This window comes from Carettochelys insculpta, chromosome 1, assembly GCF_033958435.1.
Source record: "Carettochelys insculpta isolate YL-2023 chromosome 1, ASM3395843v1, whole genome shotgun sequence".
NCBI lineage: Eukaryota > Metazoa > Chordata > Testudines > Carettochelyidae > Carettochelys > Carettochelys insculpta.
In genome coordinates this window covers 268,318,640-268,330,640 of record NC_134137.1, presented here as the reverse complement: position 1 = coordinate 268,330,640, position 12,001 = coordinate 268,318,640, and positions in this window count along the sequence as shown.

Sequence of the window (12,001 nt, the reverse complement as noted above, 5' to 3'; positions counted from 1 at the left end):
GCGCTGGCCTGGCGCCAGGAGGCATGGGGGGGCCTTTATGTGCATGTTTGAGCGCATCGCGGACTACCTGGCCACGCCGGCCGCCACTCTGGCCGCCCTGCCTGCTCCACCCACCGCTCCATCCGCTGCTCCACCCGCCGTCCCACCGCCGTCCACCACCGAAGGGCCTTCCGCCGAGGGGGACCTGGGGCCTGCTGACACCCGCTGGCCGTATCTGCCGGTTCGCCTGGCCCCCAGCCAGCCTCGGCCAGGGCTGAGGCCGAGGCGAGGGTTGCGCCCGCCAACCCCCAGCGCTAGACATTTGGGAGTGCGGGGCCCAGGACGTGCTCCCACCCCCTTTTGTACATATTCCCTTTATGTTGTATATAGTTTGTATTAGACCCCTGTTATTTTATGATACCTGCCCCCCCATGTAAATAGTTCTCCCCTTCATTGTGTTCCACTGTTTGTTTATCATATAATAATAATATATAATATATCTGTAGTAATAATATAATAAGAGAATTCACCGTTTTGTGGTTTCACGAACAACAAGTCTATTTTTATTTTCAAGAAAAGTGGGGGGGGGGGTGTGCTCTTGGGTGCTCTGTGGTGTGGGCGTAGGGGCAGGGAGTGTTGTGAAGGATGGGCTGGGTGCAGTGGGGGGCCTGCCAGCATTCACCCTGCAGCTTGGTCGAAATGGGCCCACAGGGCCTCCTGGACCCGGATCCCCTCGGCGTCTACCTGGCGACTGGGGGCAGCGGGTGGCTTCACGTCAGCCCTGCCAGCATCCACAGCCCAGCCCTGAAAGAAGGCCTCCCCCTTGCTCTTGACCAGGTTGTGGAGTGTGCTGCACGTGCCCACAATCTGGGGGATGTTGGCGGGGCCTGCATCAAGGCAGGTGAGGAGACACCTCCAGAGCCCTTTGAGGCGCCCAAATGTGCGCTCAACCACCTGACGCATGTGGTTCAGGCGTGTGTTGAAGTGCTCCTGGCTGGCTGAGAGATGGCCCGTGTAAGGGTGCATGAGCCAGGGCTGGAGGGGGTACGCCACATCTGCAACGACACAGAGGGGCATCGTGGTGTCCCCCACAGGGCTTTCCCGCTGGGGGATGTAGGTCCCCGCCTCCAGCCGGCGGCACAGGCCTGAATTCCTGAATACCCGGGCGTCATGGGTGCTGCCAGGCCAGCCAACATAAATGTCCAGGAAGCGGCCCCGGCTGTCCACCAAGGCCTGGAGGACCACGGAATGGTATCCCTTCCTATTGAGGAAGCATCCTCCGCTGTGCTCCGGGGCATGGATGGGGATATGGGTCCCATCCAGAGCCCCGAAGCAATTTGGGAAGCCCAGGCTGGCAAACCCCGCAATGGCGGCATCCGGGTCCCCAAGTCGCATGAGCCTGTGGAGGAGCAGGGCGTTGATGGCATGGACGACCTGCAGGGGAAGGACATGGGAGAGCACCAATGAGGGGTGTGCAGGGTGTGTCTGGCCCTCCCCTCCCAGGGCTCTCCTCCCCCCCAGGGCTGCCTCCCCCTCCCCATGGGTCCTCTTACCTCCATGAGGACAGCCCCGATGGTGGCCTTGCTGACGCCAAACTGCTGCCCCACGGATCAGTAGCTGTCTGGAGTGGCCAGCTTCCAGACAGCAATGCCGACCTGTTTCTCCACGCTGAGGGCACGCCGCATGGCGGTGTCCTGGTGCCTCAGTGCGGGGGCGAGCCACTGGCAGAGCTCCAGAAATGTCTGCCGGCTCATACGAAAGTTCTGGAGCCAGCGGTCGTCATCCCACTCGCCAAACACCAGCCACTCCCACCAGTCGGTGCTCGTGGAGTAGCTCCACAGCTGGCGGCGTGTGCAGCGGGGGCGGGGGGGCGGGCGGAGGACAGCAGGGTCTGGGGTTGCTTCCTCCTCCCCTGGGGGCAGCTCCTCTTCTGTGACTAAAAGGTGATCAGCTGCCTCCTGCATGGCATTGAGCAGGGTGAGCACTGCTCCTGCAGGGACGGTTGGGTGGACCTCTGGTGGCTGCTGCTGCTGGGGGTCCATAACTGCTTCGCCAAGGTGTGCGTGCCTGTGGCTCTGCAAACCGCGTGCTCTGCAGCCTGAGTGTGTCTGGGAGGGGCCCTTTAAGGGAGCGGCTAGCTGTTGCCCCGGAAGTGCTAGTCCGCCCTGTGACCCTGTCTGCAGCTGTTCCTGGCACCCTTATTTCGATGTGTGCTGCTTTGGCATGTAGACACTCCCCTGCAGCGCCTACTTCAGCGTGGTGCTGCCCAACGTCGACATTGAACGTTGACGGCACCAGCCCTGGAGGACGTGTAGACACTATTCATCGAAATAAGCTATTTCGATGTAGCGTGCACGTGTAGGTCATATGTTAGTGAGTGTTTGAAAGTCTGCTGCATTTCAAAAACCTGTATGTCAGAATTTCTAGACAGACTAAAGTTCCAGCATTAGCACTGAGATGTGATCTTTTACCATGAAACAGAGGAAGATCTGTTTGCTAGTCTGTAGTTAGCAAATGATGGGAGTCTGTGGCTTGTAGCAGAAAAATAAATGGGGGATGGTAGTTAGGATCATTAGATATAATTTAAGTTGTTAATGAAAATGTAAATGCTAATTAGTATTTTTTGAAGCATGATATAGTTTTCTGTATTTCAATCTTTGAAAACTTCAGTATCCCAATAAGACTGACTTAAATTGACAGTGATCTTAATCATTACAGAAAGTAAATTCTCAGAACATTCTGAAAACCAGGTGTGTCAATTTGGACACATTAAACATGGGATACCTCAACATTGTTAGTCTGTTTTTGAAAATCTTGGCCTAAAAAAACTATTGCATGACATGGATTCAGAGACACCATAGCAATTGTGGCCAGAAATGAACACAGCCAATTCTTCCAAATTCTACTTATGTTTTAAGTGATCAAACTTTGAAATAAGATGTATCCCATTGTGGTTTACAAACTGAGATACTCAGCTACAAACGTCTCAGGGCTGCATTTCTGCCTCATACAGTCTCAGACATCATGTGCAGCCTCAGGCTCTTGACTCACTGTGCATCTCCCTTGCGGCTTCTCAATCTCCTTAATTGGCATGAAACACTTCATTATTTCAGCTTTTTGTCATTTGTCCTTATTAACTCACAGCAACAATGCAGGCAAACAAAAGCAGGTGAGTGCTGACAGTTCCTATAAGGAGGAACAGCTGTTGTTTTTCCTGCAGTGGAGAATACTGCTGACATTTTGGCCAAACCTCTAAGCCAACATCTGGGGCCTTGCTGGGCTTTTTCTAATAGGAGAAATTGATTATATGAAGAAGGTACAATTTTGGGTACACAACCTCCTTTCCTTCTGAACACCACGGAACTATCCAATGCCCTTTTTTTTACAATTTCCAAGTTTGCCATTCTAGTAAGCTCCATGACCAAGAAACTAGGTCTTTCTACTCTCACTTAAGGCCGTGCTCATGTCTACTTCTCTTGGTTTCAGCTTCCAACCCCACTAGCTACAAATATAAATTCTTACCTCCTGCCTTTGCAAGTAGGGAAAATTTCGGACCTTGCTGGGCTGTTTCTTTAGGGCTATGTCTACACTTGCCCCTAACTTTGAAGGGAGCATGGTAATCAGGGTGATGGGAGATTACAAAGTGCTGCAAGGAATACGCAGCACTTCATCAGGCAAATTCTCCACCATGGCAACTTTGAAGTGCTGGTATCTCGTGTAGCCACTGGTACTTTCAAGTGCCCGCACTGCTTCGAAGTGCCTTTACTTCCCAAAACTTTGAAGTGCCCATGGCTACATGCATGCTGGCACCGACGTTTGATACTTTGAAGTTGCTGCGGGGGAGAATTTGCCTTACGAAGTGTTGCATATTCATAGTAGCACTTCATAAGTAATCTCCCATCACCCTGATTACCAGGTCCCCTTTGAAGTTGGGGGCAAGTGTAGACTTAGCCTTCAAGGAGTTTCTACGCTGTTATCTTTAGCCTTATGGCCTGAGCCCAAGTTAGTTGACCTGAGCTCTGATGCTTGCTGCCGGGAGTGTACTTTTTGCAGTACAGTGTCCTTTGCATTAAGGGTATTTCATGGAGTTATGTACCGTATTTTTATTCCAAGCTACAATTTGCCGATCTTTCAGCACAAAGATGTTGAAGTTGAAATTCAGAGGAAACTGGTTCTCCCCACGCACGGTTTCTTGGGGCTGTAAATGAAAAACAGGGAAGATTCTGAGGCAAATGTAGCCTACAACCTGAAAGTCTTTTCACTGACAGAGCTAAGTCACCTGCAACTAGCATACATGTGTTAGTGATCTGGTAGAGTCTGCTGAATATGAGGACCAAGGTAAACCTGCCCAGTCACCTTCATACCTTATCTGATTTTTTGATCCCTTGTAGTCTGCTACGTTGGCTGTTTGCGCAGAGCCAGGTCAGCACCCATGGAGAACACATGCACTTAGTCAAACTTCTGATAACGGCTAACAAAGCACTACTCCACTGGTGACAACTATTGACAACGGGTATATGAGATATATCTAAGGCTGGCCTGTTTGCTTGTTTGTATCTTTTGTTACAAGTTTCTTATGGATTTGATTATTTTACTATAATAGAGTTATATTTGAGTATATTTTGGCTGTAACACAGGTGACCTGCCGGCCACATCCTGCATGTTGAGCTAAGTAGCTTACATAGTTTTGGTCTTTCACCTGCATAAATGGCGATGATCTAAAGCATAAGGTCCATGTATTTCTGCAACTTTTAACATAGAGGATGTATTAAATAAGGTTCCTAAGTTCATTTCCTTTTAAACTTAACAGGTATATCACAACTAGAAAAGACCCAAAATACCCAGTTAGGACAAAAATAACCGATGTGATACCTAACCGCAAAAGGGTCATGGAAACACATTGGTGTATCTGATAAGTTCAGATCATTGATACGAATGCTTTTTTCTTACAGGCTAGCGTAAGGTGAGATGATGCAGATAAGGAAAAGGAGAAAATTCCCCTAGAGAATATGCACTGAACAAACCAGCTTCAAGGTAACATATTATAAAAGTGGCATCCCAGCTTAGAGAAAATAGGAGTGGGAGGGAGCAGGGGGAGAGCTGGAGAAGATGTAGTTCTTGGGTGGTGCCAGAGTGATGGCCACTGGCAATGATGGGGAAGGTGATGGTGTTGAAGAAGATGATGGCTAACTTTTCAGGTTGTCCTACAAGAGATGGTGTGAGTCTATGTATGGGCAGGTGTACATGCTATAGTATTTCTGTGTTACTGAGTCAGGCTGTTTGCGAATGTGCTAAATGTATTACATTACAAGCCCTTTTACCCAGCCCTTCACCAGATGGCAAGCTCAATAAACCAGGATTTCTGATCTACCCAGACAGTTTGGTTTGGAGTGCAGGTGGTGCAGTGCTGGCAGGGACTGAGGGATGTGCTCTGGGACTGAGTCTGGGTCTAGGTGAGGGCTTGGGCAGGAGTCTGGAGCACAGGAGGTTCTTGGGGTGTCACATGAGTGTGGGCAATCACCTCCAGCAGTCCCTGCAAACAGCGTCCCATCTGTGCTGTTGCTGGAGGAAGCACAGCCGTGTGGCTCTACAGGCACGCTGCCTCCATTTCCCCTCCCCAAGTGCTGATTCTGTAGCTCCCAGCCCAATGGCCAGGAACTCTGGCCAATGGGGGCTGTGGGGGGAAGGCAGTTGTGGAAGTGGCCGGGAGCGTGCCTGCAGATGGATGCAGCATGCCTGCAGAGCCACCTGGTTGTGCATCTACCAGCAACAACATGGACAGGAAGCTGTTTGTGGGGACCACTGGAAGTGAGCCCCCTGCCCATCTGGCACACTGAACCCCTTCTGTGTCCCAACTCTCTGCAGCAAGTCTCCTCCTGGGCATAAAATCCCATGCCCCTGCTCTCGAGCTCGTACCTTTCCCTCTTAGTTAACCCCCATTTCTCCAGCATGCCATTGAAAAAGCTTTTACAGTATTAAACTATATTTGTAACTACAGAAGAATTCCTGTAATGTGAGTGTTGCAACTGTGCATATGGCAATTCCCAACTATGTAACAATTTAAATAATACTGGGCCTGATCGTGGACCAAGAACTTGTCAATCCTCAAAGTGATAACTGGGAATTCTGAAGTAATCAATATAATTAATGTGTAATCTAAAGATCTGGCAACAACGTATATGCTACAGCAGGGTCATCATCCCCCGGCACAGGTGACAAGAGTGGTAGGCGAGCCGATCTTCATTGGCACACATGGAGGGAGCTCAGCCCCATCCCTCTTCCCCCATGCAGCTGGGAGCTTGCTCAAAGCCATTCTGCCTGTGGATTAACAAAAGACCAACTAATGCTGCCAACCACCACCTAAACAGTAAAGTTCTGTGTCTTCATTTATTTATTAATGAAGCTGTTGTAAGTAGGACTATTAGTGACTTTAAAAAGTATCACCGGCACTCTTACATAGAGGTCAAAAGGTCCAATTTCGGCACTCACCTCAGAAAGGCTGCTGACCCCAGTGCTAGAGTTTGGTCAGGCAATCTGAGGGAATGAACACTTAAAAGGAGCCAAGCCTGTGAAGAAGGCCTAGGCTGGGGGCGTTTCATGTAGTATTGGTTTATAATTACCTTCTGTTACCAGGCCAGACTCTAGGAAGAACGACATTTTTTCCACTTTGATCCTGTAGATTTTTTAGGAGTGGGGTTGGATGAGGACATTTTTCACCATGTACTTTCATGCCAAAACCACTGCATAAACATATCTGTACATTTCCAACACTGCTCTCTGATCGCTGAAGAATAACTAATAAAATCCTATGAGAAAATATTAAAAAATATGGAGATGTACATGTCTCATAGAGCTGGAGAGGTCATTGAGTCCAGTCCCCCGCCCTCACAGCAGGACCAAGCGCCAGCCATGACAGACTTTTTTTCCCTTTTTTAAAAAAACTATTTGCCCCATACCCCTAAATGGTATCCTCAAGGACTGTGCTCAGAACCCTGGATTTACAATGCCGATGATCGGACCACTGAGCTATCCCTTCCTCCCCCTGCCTGACCTGGGGACTGGGTCCATGAGTACATTTGCAAATTTACTATTTGACCAACTCTTTGCAGGAGTAGCTGACAGCCTTACTGGGGCCCTGGCCAAGGTGGGAGGAGCTGGCTCTGTGTTCCCAGAAGGGGCAGGGCCTTGAGCAGAAATGGGAGCTAGGGCAGCTAGCCCTCAGTGCCACCTCGCCCAAAGCCTTCCCTCCAGCCATCATTGCCACTTGCAGCGTAGCAGCTTAAAGGGGCCAGGGCTCTAGGCACTGCCACTGCATCAGTAGCAGTGGTGGCCAGGAACCCCAGCCCCTTTTGAACTGCCAGGCCCTGGGGCAGTTGTTCTCTTTTCCCACCCTGTAGACATGCTTGCTGGCAGATCACTTTAAGACATTCCAAAACAGTGTATCAGGAGAGAGCACCAAAAGCACCAGTGCCGTTAGACAGCCTTTCAATCTATTTATTAAAATTTTCATCCTTCCCCATTCAGAGCAACTGAAACAATAACTATCAATGAAAGAAAGTTAATTGATATGCAGAGCATGTTAGAAACCCATAATGCAATGTCAATGATTCTGCCAAACTCCTCTTTAATGATATCAGCCGGGCTTAGATTTTCTACATCCACAAACGAAAAGTAACGACATAGATCATATTTATAATGTGAAAATTTTCTTAACTATCAAACTGTCTCCGGATAGCTAACACTAGTTCCTGAGATAAATCTTTTGTTGTTTCTGTAGATTCCTTTATGACAACAGTGCAATGTGTCTACATTTATTATTTATGCTCTCCTAACAAGACCTATATCAACATTGTAAGCAGGCGGCGTGCGGGGAAAAGGAAACAGCTCAGTCTGCTTATTTGGAAAGGTCTGAAGTGCAATGTCTTAGTTTTTATTCATAATAAATGGAAAAGGAATGTCTTGGAGGGGCGAAAACAGTATTTGGTAGCTTAAAATAGAAATATAGTTGAATTCTTGTAGGGTTAAAGGACATTTAAAAGTAAGTTGGATTTATTGCTCCTGAACAGCAATTTCCTGTCAATAGCTGCATTCCCTCTAATGCTACCTTATTGTTTATTAAATTCCCTTATCCATAACCACAGCAACAATTACATTACAGTCTAGAGGCCTTAGCCAAAATTTGGGCCCCTTTGTGCTAGGCCTTGTATATATAATACTAACAGGTGGTTCCTGACCTTAAAAAAACAATTAAAAATATTAAAAGGGCTGCTGTATCAAAAGAGTCAGCATGCAAATCGGCTCCTTGTTCATCACTTAGGCTACATCTAGACTGCAGGGTTTTTCGAAAGAAGCTTTTGGGAGAAGGTATCTTCCGTAAAAACATCTGGCGACAGAGCGTGTCCAGACATTAAAGCTCATGGAAAGAGCGAGCTGCCTGGCTGATCTCTGAGCAAAATGGCCACTCAAAACCACATCAGCCAGGATTACAGGTCATCAGGTTCTTCCACATGCTGGTTCCAGAGCCCTGCAGTGGTGCGTGCTTAAAGGGACACTTCTGAACAGCCATTCCCTGCTCCTGCTGTGGGTTTGCCTACCCCTTCAAGGGACAGCAGAGCTCTCACAGTGCCCACTGTGCTTGCCCTGCATTTGAGGTAGACACAGCAGGTCCCTGTGTGCCATGCAGCCAGAGCTGCCCCTGGGCTTGCAATGGCCCCACATGGACATGCTGCAGTTTGTGCTGTATTTTCTGTCACCTGCCTTCCTCTTTCTCTGTGAGGTCAACCCCCAGCGCGTCTGTGACGATGTGCCGACCTACTCCAGGTCCCATGGGTGCTCATGGGGTTTGATACGGGGAGGGGAGTCAGGGTGGCCCAGGACCGACCACCCCACCTTTATAGCAACCTTATATACTGTAGCAGCAGTATGTGATTCAGTGTATCTACTTTAAAACCTGGGTTTCCACAGTATTATGAGTACCGGAAAAATAACACTCTGATTGTGAACACCACAATGCCCTGCGGCTGTTCTAAGTCCCAATAATTCTCTGCACAGCCCCAGCTAGTCCAGCTAGTGCTATTTACCAATAGTGATTGATTCATGTATTCATAACTACAATTACTTAACACTTGTCTTTTATTTATTTATTTATTTGGCATAGGCTAAACACTAGGTTACATATAGCTGTATTACATGTGACTTGCCAATAACATCCAATGCTCCCACATCTCACCAACAGCTACGTTACAGCGGCCCTTCAAGTCAGAGATACGGCTTGGTTGGGACCTTTCATGGTGGTGACGTCCAGGTGATCAGGCCGGGGTCTGCTGTCTGGACTGGAAGTTGCTAGCCTCCGCCTTCCACCCTTATTCCTGCTAAATCACCTTTTATACTGTTTCTTACTTGGGGGTTCAATACCTGCCCAATTAAAGCGTTTGTTACCTAATTTGGGCTTTCTATCCTCCCAGCCTGTCAGAACATGTTACAAGATTTCCTCTGTCCTTGGTCATTTTCTGAACCTCCCCCCCGGGACCCTCTGATATTGCACAACCAAGATGTTCTCTTTGGGGGGCTTCCAGCTACTTGTCCCAGCTGTTCTCTTTGGGGACTTACTATCTATTTGTCAGGATGTTCTCTTTGGGGACTCTCCAACTACTTGTCAACTTTCTGATTTCTTTCTCCTGGCCTGGCTTCAGACCTTCCCGCCGTTGTATGATAGTGTTCCAAGATGGAGTGTACGGTCATTCTGCCTTGCGAGTGAGGCCCGGCCACCAGGTGCTCGTGCTCCCACAGTCTGCAGGAGTGTCATCCTGGATGTGGGAGCTATACCCTGGCAACCGCACCCCATGGTGTGCAGGTGGGTTTGGAGGCCTCACACCAGTTACAACCGGTGGGATCAGCTGGTCATGGAGCGGTGGGACAACCAGCAGTAGCTCCAAAACTTCCTCATGTGGGAAGCCACCTTCTTGGAGGTCTGTGCCTGGCTTGCCCCTACCCTCCACGGATGGAACACCCAGCTGCAGCCCACCAGCCCCATGAAGAAGTGGGATGCGATCACCATCTGTAAGTTCACCACCCCCGACAGCTACCAGTTGGTGGGCAACCAGTTTGCCATGGAGGTAACACAGTCTCAGGCAGTGGTCCTTGCACGTGTGTGTCCCCGTGTCCCACTAGAGGGGGACCCTTAGGAAGTGAGGTTGGGAGGTGTGAGGGGTGGAGTGAGGGTAGGGGGGAATCCCCATCCCTGGGAGATGGTGCTATCCTGCCCTTAAACTGCTCTGATGTTGGGATGCAGCCTCACACTGGGGACACTCCTGGAGATCTCAGGCAGAGGGCAGAAGAAGGGGATGGGCACCCCCCAAGGGCCCAGACACTCCCTCCTACATTCTGTGTTGTGTGTGTGCATTCACTCCATCTGCAGGTTGTGAGGGCCATCAACTAGATCCTGCTGTGGAAGGTCATCCATCTGGGAGACCTTGATCAGGTCATAGCTGGATTCCCTGCCCTGGGGGTCCTGAACCCACATCCCAAGCCTTGCCCCAGACCATTGCATGGCCAAGTTCATCAACAGGAAGGACTACTTCTGCATGGTGCTGCAGGCCCTGGTCGACCACCATAGACAGTTCATGGACATTTTTGTCAGGTGGTCAGGCAGGGTGCACAATATCATGAACTGGCAGTTGGGGACATGCAGAAGCCAGTCTGCATCATGGGGGATGTGACCTACCGCTCATGCCATGGCTCATAAAGCTATATACTGGCCATCTGGACCCCAGGAGGGAACAATTCAATAAGTGCCTGAACCGCACCAGGATGTAGACCAAGTGCACCTTTGGCCGCCTCAAAGCATGGTTCGAGTGCCTGTTGACTAGCCTGAATGTGGGGGAGAGCAACGTCCCTGAGCTTGTGGGAGCTTGTTGTAATCTGCACAACATCATGGAGGGGAATAGGGAGGCCTTCCTTCTGGGATGGGGAGGTGGACACCATCCGCGAGGGTTGAGGTTATGACCAACCAAGCATAGCCACCATTTGCCAGGCCCATTAGGACAGGGTATGGATCTGGGAGGCCCTGAGGGAGAGGGTCTCCCAAGGACTCCAGTAACCCTCCCCAGTGTCCCCCCCATTGAGGGCTTCAGGCTCACAGCTCTAGCCCATCCCCACAACAACCCCTCCCTTTGCCCCTCCCCAACCTCTGAATAATAAAGCCACTCATTTATGTGCCAATGAAAACCAAGTTTATTTAACTATTTACAATGGATGCAGGGAGGGCGGCTGGGAATGTGGTGGTGGGGCCTCAAAACTTGGTGATGGGGCTTGGGATGTGGAGGCAGGGGGCTCAGAACGTGGTAGGGGAGGGCTTGGGACATAGGGGAAGGGAGGAGAGATGCAAACCCGGGTGGGGAGTGGGACCCCAAACAGCCCCAGCCTTGGGATCCCCTCCTGCCATGCATTTATGGCCCCTGGGTGCTGGGAACATGGGGAGGTATGGGTGATGTGGGGGCTGGGGTGGAGACTGGGCTGGCAGGGAGCAGGAGGAGCAGAGGAGTGAGGGGGAGGGAGCATGGCCATCACCCAGGGGAGCAGGAAGGGGTCCAAGGCACCTTGCGGGAGGGCAGGAGGGTGTAGAGCTGTGGGAGCACCAGCAGGGAGCTGCACAAGCATGTCCTGTCACACTGTTGTGACTGCATCACACCTGGACATGTGCTCGTCCCAGGCCTATGAATGCAACTCTATGGCCTCGCAGACCTGGTATACCAGCATCTGCTGGGTATCCTTGAGGACTGCCGTGTGCTGCAGCACGATGTCCTCATGCATGAAGGCCCACTTCTTCCAGCTCCAGGGGTGGTGGGTTCGTGAGATGGGGTGGCTTGGCCCTAGGCTGGCGCTCGTCTGGCTACGCAGAGCACAAGGAGGGAGAGACAGCCAGTAATTCATCCAGACACAGTCGCTGAGACTAGTGCCACCACCGTGAGCAGCGACTAACATCCCCAGGGCAGGGGAAGGAGATGTCCTAGAAGCAAAGCCT